General features: G+C 35.0%; 1 pseudogene; it reads right to left on the minus strand.

Annotated features, from left to right (window-relative positions):
* Positions 1–640: 640 nt before the first annotated feature.
* LOC114086054 (G2/mitotic-specific cyclin-B1-like) lies at positions 641–2,205 on the minus strand (annotated as a pseudogene).
* Between the last annotated feature and the right edge of the window lie 11,337 nt (positions 2,206–13,542).

Below are 13,542 nucleotides of genomic sequence, written 5' to 3' on the forward strand. Positions count from 1 at the left end.
AAGTTACTATTTGTACTTTTTTAAGGGATGAAATGGTGGTCTTTTACTTCAAAATAGAACTAGGCAGAAGACTCTCCAAGGTGACTTGATTAATATGTAGAATGTCCCAATGGAAGTAATAATTTTATATTAAAAGTAAATGCCAGGTATGTAAAACAAGAAACAATTATATAAATATATAGAGAATAAGTATATATATTAATTAGATTCCCTGGTAAACTGAAAAAAGTTTTAAAAAATATCCCATATCATCCTTTTAAGACAATCTCATGTTACCATAAAATAGGAAGTAACCACATTAAAAGCAGTTAAGCTATTAAAAATAGAAAGAAGTACAACATTTATTAACATGTATATAAACATGCTGGGCACAGTGGTACATGCCTGTAATCTTAGCAGCTCAGAAGGCTGAGTCAGGAGAATCACAAGTTTGAGACCAGCCAAAGCAACTTACCAAGGCCCTAAGCAACTTAGCAAAACCCTGTCTCAAAAAAAAAAAAGGTCTGGTGATGTGGCTCAGTATCATAATTAAATAAAATAATAGAAAACAAATAAGTATTTAAATGCAGAATGATATGTACAGGTGGCACATGGTGCCAATTTTATTTGCAGATATAGTACTAAAACTCAAGTTTACAAGTTATACCTTTCCTACAGCCTTAGTTAAATCATGAACTAGTGTAGAATTCAGCTGTGCTAAAGTGCTGATTTTTGCATGCTTTGATGCAGCATACTCGGTTCTTGATAATCATGTGCTTTGTAAACCCATGATTCACCATGACCATAGTCTTAGCCAGGTGCTGTAGAACAGGAAGAAGGGACTCTTCATTGTATGACAGGTGATGCTGTAGAGTTGGTATCCATTCATCATTATCAAGAATTTTCAGTGCTAATCAAGACTTTCCTGCCATAATTTGAGAAGGAGGAGAGTGCAGGATATCTTAGTCCAACATATATACATCAGGCATTTGGCCAAAATATAGTGCTCAACATCAATCTCTCCAATCTTAGATGCTCTACAAAGGAAGTGAAGGGAATGCAGGGGTAGAGGGTAACCCAGAGCAAAGTTTAAAACTCTTAGAATCTTTATTTCCATCTGAATGATTTGGTGCTTAGTGTAAGTGGTGTTGTTCACAAAAGCAAAGTCATCCATTTCTGGAGTGTCCATTTCTTCATATTTATTTGTGCTAAACATGGCAGTGACACCAACCAGCTTCAGCATCTTCTGGAGCATATAGCTATTCTACATGAACCAATCAATAATGGAAATAGTTATATACGTGGTGTCCTGCAGCAACCTTAATATCATTTGAATCTGTACTAGTCAGTCAACTAGGATGGCACTCATGCTATCAGAAACTTCCCTACCCAGTAGGTATTCTGGTCTCACTGATTGCTCCTCTTTAAGTTGTCTGAAGTAAACATATATATTTTCTGCAAAGGTTTTGATCAACTCCATCTTTATTTTATTTTGTACCAAGGATTGGACCCAGGGGTTCTTAACCACTGATCTACATCCCCAGCCCTTGTAATATTTTATATAGAGACAGGATCTCACTATTGCTTAGGGCCTTGCTAAGTGAGCCTGCCTTTGAACTTGCAATCCTTCTGCCTCAACCTCCCAAGCTGCTGGGATTACAGGCATGTACCACTGCCCCTGGCTTCAGTTCCATATTCTGCATCCACATCATTCACTGCAAGAATTACATCAGAGATGGCCTGTGGTGGTGGCTCAGTGGTAAAGCACTTGCTAGCACATGTGAGACAGTGGGTTTGATCCTCAGCACCACATAAAAATAAATAAAATAAAGATATCATGTCTATCTACAACTAAAAATATTAAAAAAAAAAAAAGAATTGACATCAGAGAAAGCCCAATCCTGATATTCTTCTTCAGAGGCACAACCAGATGTTTACATTGGGCTTGGAGAGGGAGTATCAATCAAAATAGGTTCAGGTGAAGGTTTTTCTTCCTTAGGCTCAGGTTCAGATTCTGCCCTGGCTCTAGCTCTGGCTCTGGCACAAACACAGGTGTGCCTTTTCCAGAGGTCTGTGTAGTTTTTAGCTATAACTTTTCCAGTAGTTAATATTTTTGCTCCCTTTTTCAAAGGCCTGTAGTGGTTTACCAACTTCATCACCAATGTCTTCAAGAGCTGTTCTTGACCTCAGCCCAGGCTCAGAGGCTACTGCAGTGGTCTTAGGCATCCACTTTGAGTCCTACCATACTGGTCTTGGCCTAATATCCAGCCCTAAATTTCTGTGTTCTTCTTTGTTCCTACATCCTCCAAACTCCCCTACTAGGCAAGGAGCACTGCTTGGCTCTCTCTTGGTAAGCCCTCTCCCATCCTGCAGGTGGAGAAAAAGCCAGAGGGCACACATGAGGAAGGCTGCATTTGTTCCCAGTCTGCAGCTGCTCACCCTGGTGACTTGGAGAACTATGGCCCTCTCTTCACCAGGCAGAGGTTCAGAGGGAAGAAGCAGGAACATACCTTCTTTGTAGTTTATATTTGCTTGTTTTGGTATCCCAACTGTAAGCCAGTACATCTTTGTAAATGAAAATCTTTATTTTTAAAGCCAAATTTGATAAACCATATTATTATTCTTTTAGACATTTTCACTGAAAAGAAACAATTAAAAATCAACTTTTAAAATGTGAACAGATACAAATAATTGTATTTACACACAATTTTTTTTATTTTATAAATTTTTTATTTGTTTTAATTAGTTGTACATGACAGTAGAATGCATTTCTGCACTTTGATATATAATACATAAATGGAGTATAATTTCTCATTTTCCTGATTGTACATATTGTAGAATCACATCAGTCATGCAGTCATATTGAACATAAGATAATAATGTCTATTTCATTCTATTATCCTACCTATCCACATGTCCCCTCCTCCTATTCACTAGCCTCTACCTAATCTAAAGTACCTCTATTCTTCCCTAGTGCCCCTCCCCCCCTATAAAAATCGTTGTGGCTGTGACATTGTATCATGCTGATTTTAAGTCCTTTGGGTATAAACTGAGGACTGGGATAGCTGGGTCAAATGGTGGTTCTATTCCAGGTTTTCTGAGAAATCTCCATACTGCTTTCCAAAGTGGTTGCACCAATTTGCAGTCCCACCTGCAATGTATGTATGTACCTTTTCCCCCAAATCCTTGACAATACTTATTGTTGCCTGTATTCTTGATAATTGACATTCTGACTAGAGTGAGATGGAGTCTTGGAGTAGTTTCAGTTTGTATTTCTCTAATTGCTAGAGATGATGAATATTTTTTCATATATTTGTTGATCGACTGTTTCTTCTGTGAAGTATCTGTTCAGTTCCTTTGCACATTTATTGATTGGATTATTTGTGGGGTTTTTTTTGTGCTTTTTGAATTATTTATATATCTGGAGATTAATGCTTTACCTGAGGTGCATGTGGTAAAGTTTTTTTTTCCCATTCTGTAGGCTCTCTCTTCATGTTTTTGATTGTTTCCTTTGCTGTGAAGAAGCTTTTTAGTTTGAAACCATCCCATTTATTGATTCTTAATTTTACTTCTTGCACTTTAGGGGTCTTGTTAAGGAAGTCAGATCCTAGGCTGACATGGTGAAGATTTGGGCCTATTTTTTTCCTATTAGGCACAAGTTCTCTGTTCTAATGCCTAAGTTTTTGACCCACTTTGAGTTGAGTTTCATGCAGGCTGAGAGATAGAGATTTAATTTCACTTTGTTATATGTGGCTTTCCATTTTGCCCAGCACCATTTGTTGAATAGGCTATCTTTTCTTGAGTGAATGTTTTTGGCACTTTTGTCTAGTATGAGATAACTGTATTTGTGTGGGTTTATTTCTGTGTCTTTTATTCTGTACCACTAGTCTACATGTCTGTTTTGGTGCCAATACCATGCTGTTTTTGTTACTATAGCTCTGTAGTATAGTTTAAGGTCTGGTGATGCCTCCTGCTTCACTTTTCTTGCTAAGGATTGCTTTGGCTATTCTGGTTCTCTAATTTTTCCAAAAGAATTTCATGACTGATTTTTCTGGTTCTATAAAGAATGTCTTTGGAATTTTAATAGGAATTGCATTAAGTCTATATAAAACTTTTGGTAGTCTGGCCATTTGGGCAATATTAATTTTACCTATCCAGGAACATGGGAGGTCTTTCCATCTTCTAAGGTCTTCTTCAATTTCTTTCTTTAATGTTCTATAGTTTTTACTGTAGAGGTCTTTCACCTCTTTTGTTAGATTGATTTCCAAGTATTTTATGTTTTTTGAAGCTATTGTGAATGGGGTAGTTTTCTTAATTTCTCTTGCAGTGGATTCATTGCTGATGTATAGGAACATATTTGATTTATGGGTGTTGATTTTATATCCTGCTACTTTGCTGAATTCATTTATTAGTTCTAGAAGTTTTCTGGTGGAATATTTTGGATCTTCTATATATAGAATCATATCATTGGCAAATAGTGATAGTTTGAGTTCTTCTTTATCTATTTGTATCTCTTTAATTTCTTTCTTCTGTCTTAGTGCTCTGGCTGGAGTTTCGAGGATGATGTTGAATAAAAGTGGTAAAAGAGGGCATCCTTGTCTTGTTCCAATTTTTAGAGAGAATGCTTTCAATTTTTCTCGGCTTAGAATTGTTGGCCTTGGGTTTAGCATAGATAGCTTTTTATGCTGCTGAGGTATGTTCCTACTATCCCTAGTTTTTCTAGTGTTTTGAACATGAAGAGGTATTGTATTTTTGTCAAATGCTTTCTCTGCATCTATTGAGATGATCATATGATTCTTGTTTCTAAGTCTATTGATATGATAAATTATGTTTATTGATTTCCATACGTTGAACCAAAACTGCATCCCTGGGATGAACCCCACTTGGTCGTGGTGTTTTTGTTTGTGATTTTCCAGAATTTAAAAAAAATTAAATTTATTTTTTAGTTATAGGCAAACACAATATCTTTATTTTATTTTTATATCATGCTGAGGATTGAACCCAGTGCCTCACACATGGTAAGCGAGCACTCTACCTCTGAGCCATGACCCCCACCCAATTTGCCAGAATTTTATTGATAATTTTTGCATCTATGTTCATCAGGAATAATTATCTGAGGTTTTCCTTCCTTAATGTGTCTTTGTCTGGTTTTGGTATCAGGGTGATATTAGCCTCAAAGAATGAGTTTGGAAGGGTTTCCTCCTTTTCTATTTCATGGAATAATTTGAGGAATATTGGTGTTAATTTTTGTTTGAATGTTTTATAGAACTCAGCTGAGAATCTGCCTGGTCCTGGGCTTTTCTTGATTGGTAAGATTTTGATGGCATCTTCTATTTCATTATTTGAAATTGTTCTGTTTAAATTGTGTATGTCCTCCTGATTCAGTTTGGGTAGGTCATATGTCTGTAGAAATTTGTTGATGTCTTCAAGATTTTCTATTTTATTGGAGTATGAATTTTCAAAATAGTTTCTCATTTTCTTCTGTATTTCAGTAGTATTCAACGTGATATTTCTTTTTTTATCACAAGTTTTAGTAATTTTAGTTTTCTCTTTCTCTTCATTAGTATGGCTAAGGGTTTATCAATTGTATTTATTTTTTCAAAGAACCCACTTTTTGTTTTGACAGTTTTTCCAATTGTTTCTTTTGTTTCAATTTCATTGTTTTCAGCTTGATTTTAATTATTTCCTGTCTTCTACTGTTTCTGGTGTTGATTTGTTCTTATTTTTTCAGGGCTTTGAGATGTAATGTCAGGTCATTTACTTGTTGACTTTTTATTCTTTTAATAAATGAGCTCAACGCAATAAACTTTGCTCTTTGTGCTGCCTTCATAGTGTCCCAGAGATTTTGATATGTCATATCGGTGTTCTCATTTATCTCTAAGTATTTATTTTATTTCGTCCTTGATTTCTTCTACTATCCATTCATCATTCAATAATGTATTATTTAGCATACTTGTGTTAGAGTAGTTTCTATTTTTTATTTTATCATTGATTTCTAATTTTATTCCATTATGATCTGATAGAATGCAAGGTATTATCTCTGTTTTTTTTTTTATATTTACTAAGAGTTGCTTTGTGGCATAAGATACAGTCTGTTTTAGAGGAAGATCCATGTGCTGCTGAGAAGAAAATGTATTTGCTTGTTGATGGATTAAATATTCTATATATGTCTGTTAAATTTAAATTATGGATTGTATTATTTAGTTCTATAGTTTCTTTAACCAGTATTATTGTGTTGTGGTTTATTTGATTCTTGAAATTGAAAAGGGTTGTTTGATGTACATAGATACTCCATTGTTTGGGGCATAAATATTTATAATTGTTATGTCTTACTGATATATAATTCCCTTAAATAGTATGAAATGTCCTTTTTTGTCCCTTCTGATTAAGTTTGACTTGAAGTCCACTTTATCTGAAATGAGGATGGAAACCCCTGCTTGTTTACACAATCCATATGAGTGATTAGTTTTTTTCCCATTCTTTCACCTTTTGTCTGTGGATGTTTTTGCCTATGAGGTGAGTCTCTTGGAGACAGCATATTGTTGGGTCTTGTTTTTCAATCTAATCTGCCAGTCTATGTCTTTTGATTGATGAGTTTAGGCTGTTAATGGTCAAGGTTACTATTGAGATATGATTTGTATTCCCTGTCATTTTGATTTATTTCTGTTTTTTAATTTGATGTAGTATCTCTTTTGAATGACTAGTCCTTTAGTGTAGTTCCTCCCTTTGTTGGTTTATACTTTTTTTCCCACTTCATCTTCATGGAATACTTTGTTGAGAATGTTGTGTAGTGCAGGCTTTCTAGTTATTAATTCTTTTAATTTTTGTTTATCATGGAAAGTTTTTATTTCATCTTCAAATCTGAAACTTAATTTTGCTGGTTGTAAAAATTAACCTGAAACATGATTATTTCATTCTTGATCAAAATTTTAGGCTACTTCCAAGTTCTATACATATTTCCTAAAGACAATTATGTAAACTTTCATGAAAATTTACCTGCAATGGTTTGATAAAGAAACCAATTGTAATGGAATTGAAATTTGAGCCATTTTAACACAAAATATCCATCAATTTTCAGTGTTTACATAATGGCATAATCATAAAAAGATTCTGAAATGGAATGTGAATTCTATTTCAAAATGTTGTATAAATTGTGTGTGTGTGTGTGTGTGTGTGTGTGTGTGTTTGAGAGAGAGAGAGAACTTGCATTATTTGGTATTTGAGCATGCTTTGCATTTCAACTGAAAGTAAAGGAAAAGAGTTGGCCTAAAATTGATCACATTAGTGGCATGTGGGTGGGATGCTGACACCATCCAAATATTCACATGAAAAACAAATGCAAATCTGGAGAGAAATGTTCCTTCTTACATGGAGAACTTGACCACATGTTTTAGCTGGAACCTGAAAAAGACAAAATTTACAGGATATACTACATTTGTGTCTTCTATACTTTCAGTACCTTCACAACATGATTGTCTCTGTGCACTATAGTGACATGAATTTTGTTGACAATGTCTACATTTTATATGAAAAGGGAGGCTCTTATAGTAACAAAAATGGCATAGTATTGGCACCAAAATAGACATGTAAACCAATGGTACAGAATAAAAGACACAGAGACAAACCCACTTAAATACAGTTATCTCATACTAGACAAAGTCACCATAAACATACATTGGAGAAAAGATAGCCTCTTCAACAAATGGTGCTGGGAAAACTGAAAATCCATATGTAACAAAATAAAATTAAATCCCTATTCTTCACCCTGCACAAAATTCAACTCAAAGTGGATGGAGAACCTACAAATTAGACAAGAGACTCTATGCCTAATAGAAGAAAAAGTAGGCCCAAGGAGCTAGAGCTGTGGCTCAGTGATAGAGCACTTGCCTAGCATGTGTAAGGCACTGGGTTCAATTCTCAGAACCACATGTAAATAATGGGGGTGCAAGCGATGAATGGAGGAACTTTGGATTGGGCAGAGGAGAGTGGGGTGAGAGGAGGGAGTATGGGAGTAGGAAAGATGGTGGAAAGAGATGGACATTTTTACCCTATGTACATGTACAATTGCATGAATGATGTGACTCCACATCATGTACAACCAGAGAAAGGAAAAGTTGCACTCCATTTGCGTGCAATGAGTAAATGCATTCTGCTGTCATGTATAACTAATTAGAACAAATAATAAAAAAGAAAAGAAACTAGAAGCTCTGAGGACAGTTCCTAAATCCTTTATCTTCAGATTTCAGAGCCAGATGTTGTATTCATATGTTGGTTTTTGGAGTCTAGAATTTTTACTCTAGTTTATTCTCTGAAGAGGTGTTTTTCTTCACAGAAAAAAAGAGGAAATGTTTTGATTATGATGATTAAAAACTTCAGAGATACAAGGTCCCCCAATAAAGTGAGTCATCAAGTCATCATATGCTGAATTAACATTTATAGTCATAGCTCTCTATACACTGAATTATGAAGTAGACAATATTGCTATGGGGTACTTATAAAGGGGGTCTGCATAAAGCAAGACCATTGTGCACAGATATATGCATCTGTGAGGTAGTACTGGAGACAATTAGGAGGCAGTTTGTTGAGAGTATGTGGAAATATAAAAACATGATCTGTCATGAAATGTTGCTGGTTCTCTAACTCAGTGTATCAACTCAAAAGTGGGCTAATTCCTTATTTTGTTTGGTTCAAGGCACAACTGAGCTCAGTTCTGACTACATGGAGATTCAGAATCACTCATTTTTTCAAGTATCAAGTTCCAATGAAATACCAAACATATGCTAGGAATGGTCCATGGTGGAACCACTGGGTCATAGGAAAACAGAGCTGACAATACTATTTTTATAAATAGTATTCCTTCCCAGTGAATACTATTTATAAAAATTCACATTGCAAGAAGCAGGATTATACAGGTGAAGTTTGTAACTGAAGAATAAAAGAATTCATTAATTATTAATATATTGCTTCCCTGCTCTATCACCAATACTGGGCCTTGAAGAATTAATGACATTTAGAAATTAAATAAGGACTGTCTCTTTCTGCTAAAGATAACAGCATGAGTAAAGACATAGGGGCAGGCCTAAACAGAGAGCAGTTTGGAAACCAGACTTCTTAAAATAACTTGAAGAGGTATCCAATAAGTAGATGGGTTGTTTTCTGTAGAAAATTTAACTTAAATGAAAAAATACAAATATAGGATTGTTGCAAAATACCAGCAGACCTCTTCTCCAGAAATGTAGTCCAACATTCAGTTGAATGACATTGTATATAGAAGTATTTCAAAATTTTTCTAAGTGCTCTAACAAATGCTTTGTTTATTCTTCTCTATCTATCCATCAAAGGAAGCAAGAATAATGAGAGCAAGAAAAAGTTCACGTATTGGCCACTATTTGGCTGTATCTTCTTGAAACTGAAATATTCTTAGAAGTTTTCTTTTTCCTTTCTTATGTATTAATTCATTCAACACATTCTCAACGAGAGTGCCTTATTTTGCTTGGTGTTATTCTTCATGCTGGGGCTATAATAGTAAACAAAACACAAAAAATTCCTGCCATCATGTAGCTTATGTTTCAGTGGGAGGAGCTAAATAGTTTATTGGTAGATACATGCTCTGTAGATAAATTTAGCAGGGAAGAGATTAAGAATGTGTATGTGGCTGAGCTCGGTGGCTCACACCTGTAATCCCATCAGTTTGGGAGGCTGAGGCAGGAGGATCAAAACTTCAAAGTCAGCCTTAGCTAAGTGTTAAGAAATTCAGTGAAGCCCTGTCTCTAAATAAAATACAAAATAGGGCTGGGGATATGGCTCAGTGGTCGAGTGCCCCTAGGTTCAATCCCTTGTAACAAAAAAGAAAAAGAATGTGTATGTGGAATGGTGGAGGGGAGTTGTAACTTTAGACAGGTGTCCTCATTTGAGAAAGCAACACAAACTTTTCAACAAAAACTTGAATGTAAGATCTATTTTGATTTCTAGGAGAAGAGAGTTATAGACAGAGGAAATAGCCAATACAAAGGCCCTGAGGCACAATTATGCCTGGCATGTTCAAGAGAAAAAAAATTAGGCGATGTATTAGGAGGAGAAATGACAGAGGGAGGGAATTGAAGTGAAGAGATGTAGCAAGTGTGTATGTGTATGCAGTGTCTGTGTGCAGAAAGGGATATAGATGGCATAGGGGGCTTGTATGCCTTTATACTGAAAGAGATGGGAAGCTATTGTTTATTTTGTTTTTGACAGTTCTATTTGCTAATGCAATTCACAAGAAAGATTACAGGTTGTAAATGCTAATAACATCAACAGAAACATGCCAAACAGTGATGTTAAGGGAAGTATGGATCTTTGAGATCACTGCATTAATATCTATTTGTGACCTGTCTTAATCTTTCCAGAGCTCCTATAAAGTTTTGTTAACAACTTTTATAACAGTTTATAACTGTTACTTGTTTTTGTAATATTTATTTTTTAGTTTTAGATGGACACAATATCTTTATTTTATTTTTATGTGGTGCTGAGGATCGAACCCAGTGCCTCGTGCATGCCAGGCAGGTGCGCTACCACTTGAGCCACATCCCCAGCCCCTGTTACTTGTTTTTAATTATCAATTATTTAATTATTAATTAATAATATTTTAATTATTTTAATGTTAATTGTTAATAGTTTTTCCATTGGGGGATGGATGATGGCCTTGAGTTTCCTAGTGTGCCTTGTTGCTGATGCCACTCCTCTTGATGAGTTTTAATAATAAATAAGTAAGAATCAGGTTAGCATATTCATAATTTTTTATTCTAAAATAATTATAGATTCACAACAATTTGCAAAAATATTACAGAGAGTTCTGTGTACCTTTTCCCCTAGCTTCCCTCAATGATAACATCTTACAAAATCATAGTCCGATATCAACAGCAGAACATTGGCATAATACTATTAATTAGATTACAGATACTATTTGAATTTCACCATTTTTACATTCACTCATTTTTTTTCCTCTGAGTATGTGAGTGTGTGTATATAGTTCCATGCAATTTTATCACAAATGTGGATTTGTGATAATCACACCACAAGCAGGATTCAGTAGTATTCCATTGCCACAAATATCTCCCTTATGCTATACCTTTGTAGCTGTATCTTCAACTACACCCTTCATTCCTAACCCCTGGCAACTATTTCTTTATTCTCTATCTCTGTAACTTTGTAATTTCAATAATGTTATAGAAGTAGAACCACTGTATAAGTGTGTGTATGTGTGTGTGTGTGTCTTTTTTTTGGTACTAGGGCTTTAACCCAGGGATGTGTTACCCTTGGGCTACATCCCTAGCCCCTAGCCCTTTTATTTTTTTATTTTGAGATAGTCTCAGTAAGTTGATTAGGGCCTAATTTGCTCAGGTGGGCCTTGAGCTTACAATCCTCCTGATATATTATTATTATTATATACATTTATGTGTGTGTATTTTTGCAGTGCTGGATATGGAACCCAGGGCCTCACACATGCTGGGCAAGGGTTCTATCAGTAAACCACAGCCCTAGACCTTTTAAATTTTATTTTGAGACAGGGTCTTGTTAAGTTGCTCAGCGTGACCTTGAACTTGTGATCCTCCTCCCTCCATCCACCCAGTATATAATATTTTGATATTATATTTTTCATCCAGCTCAGTGTTCTTGAGATCCATACAAGTTATATCATGGATCAAGTTGCATCATGGAGTAGTTTTTGTTGTTGTTGTTTCTAGATATACATGAAAATAGGTGTATTTTGACATATTATACATACATGGGGTGCAACCCATTATAATTTTGATACCATTCTTGTGGTTGTACATGATGTGGAGTTATACTGGTTGCATATTCATATATAAGCATTGGAAAGTTATATCTGATTCATTCTACTGTCTTTCCCATCCTATCTCCCTTCTCTTCATTCCCCTTTGTCTAATCCAATGAACTTCTGAACTTCTATTCCCCCACTTATTATGTGTTAGCATCTGTATATCAGACAGAACATGTGATCATTGGATTTGGGGGACTGGCTTATTTCACTTAGCATGATAATCTCCAATTCCATGCATCATGGACTAGTTTGTTGCCAAGTAGTAGTAGTCCATTGTATGGACATATCACAGCTTGTGTATTAATTTCCCTGTTAAAAAATTAAAAATTTGCATTGTAATTGATTATCCTTTAATAACCTTTTTATTATGCATGCAAATTAATTTGGAGAACTCTCAATTAAATAGTTCACCCTTGGCATAAGTATGCAGCTGCCCACATTCGTTTAGGGAGTATATATATAATGGTACAGCATTGTTTGAGCTCCTTTGACTATAGTTTGTGTTTCCAATCCCTGTGTTATTACATATTGTTGCACATATGTAGTATATTCAAAATAAACATAACTATAAAGACAGAGTGATTATAAAGGCAAAAATTACTTAGTTACTTTAGTTGTGTCATAATACATACCACTTAGAATCTTCATTTGTGTTTAAAATAGTAAAATAGGACTGAGAATGTACATCAGTGCTATCTGACCATTTTTATTCACTCTGTGTGTGTATGTGTGTGTGTATGTGTGTAGTTCTATACAATTAGATCATACCTGATTGTGGTGTGATTGTCACAAATCACACCACAATCAGGACTGAGGTTGTAAAGCATTTGCCTAGCATGTGTGAGGTCCTGGGTTCAATTCTCAGCACCACAAAATATAAATAAATAAAATAGTGAAAATTACAAGAGTGTAATACTTTCATTTGTAATTACAAATTTAAGTTCATACATGAAATTCATGAATTTGAATAATATTTTAATTGAACTTTGTTCTTTTAAATTGGTATTTGAAACTAATTAGTGAATCAATATGCTAATGATTATTACTATATTGTTAGTAAAAATAATTATGTAATATAGAGGAGATGTCAAAAAATTATATACTCTGGGTATCAAATATGCTAGGCATGTTATTAATAATAACATTTGAGGGCTGGGGGGATTGTGGCTCAGAGGTAGAGCACTCGCCTGCCATGCGTGAGGTATTGGGTTCAATCCTCAGCACCACATAAAAATAAAATAAAGATATTGTGTCCACCTATAACTAAAAAATAAATATTAAAAAATAATAATAACATTTGAGCAACAACACATTCAACAGTTAAAGAATGACATTCTCACCCAATACTCATACTCATAGTGCAAACCTCATACTCTTGAATGTTGTATTCTTGCCTGCCTCAGTGTTGTGACAGTGATCCCTAAACTGTGTCAAATTCTAAAACAAAGTGCCAGATAATCTATGGAAGATTTGCAGAAGAGGTTGCAAAAGCTGGTTTGCTCTATGTGGCCCATTACATACACAGGGCATACATGATTGATGAGGAGAAATTGTTAAATTAATAGGAAATATTTCTTTAGAGAGACGGTCATTGAACTATTGCAATGTTTCCCATCTTTTCCCTCTTTCTTTACTTAAAAGCTAGAGTGGTTTAAAGAAGCCACGTGGACAGCAGTGCTTTCTGGGATTTGGGAGCTGCAGGGAATGGACTGAAATTGGACTTGCAGACTTCTCTGAGAACA

The sequence above is a fragment of the Marmota flaviventris genome, chromosome X (genome assembly GCF_047511675.1).
Source record: "Marmota flaviventris isolate mMarFla1 chromosome X, mMarFla1.hap1, whole genome shotgun sequence".
Lineage (NCBI taxonomy): Eukaryota > Metazoa > Chordata > Mammalia > Rodentia > Sciuridae > Marmota > Marmota flaviventris.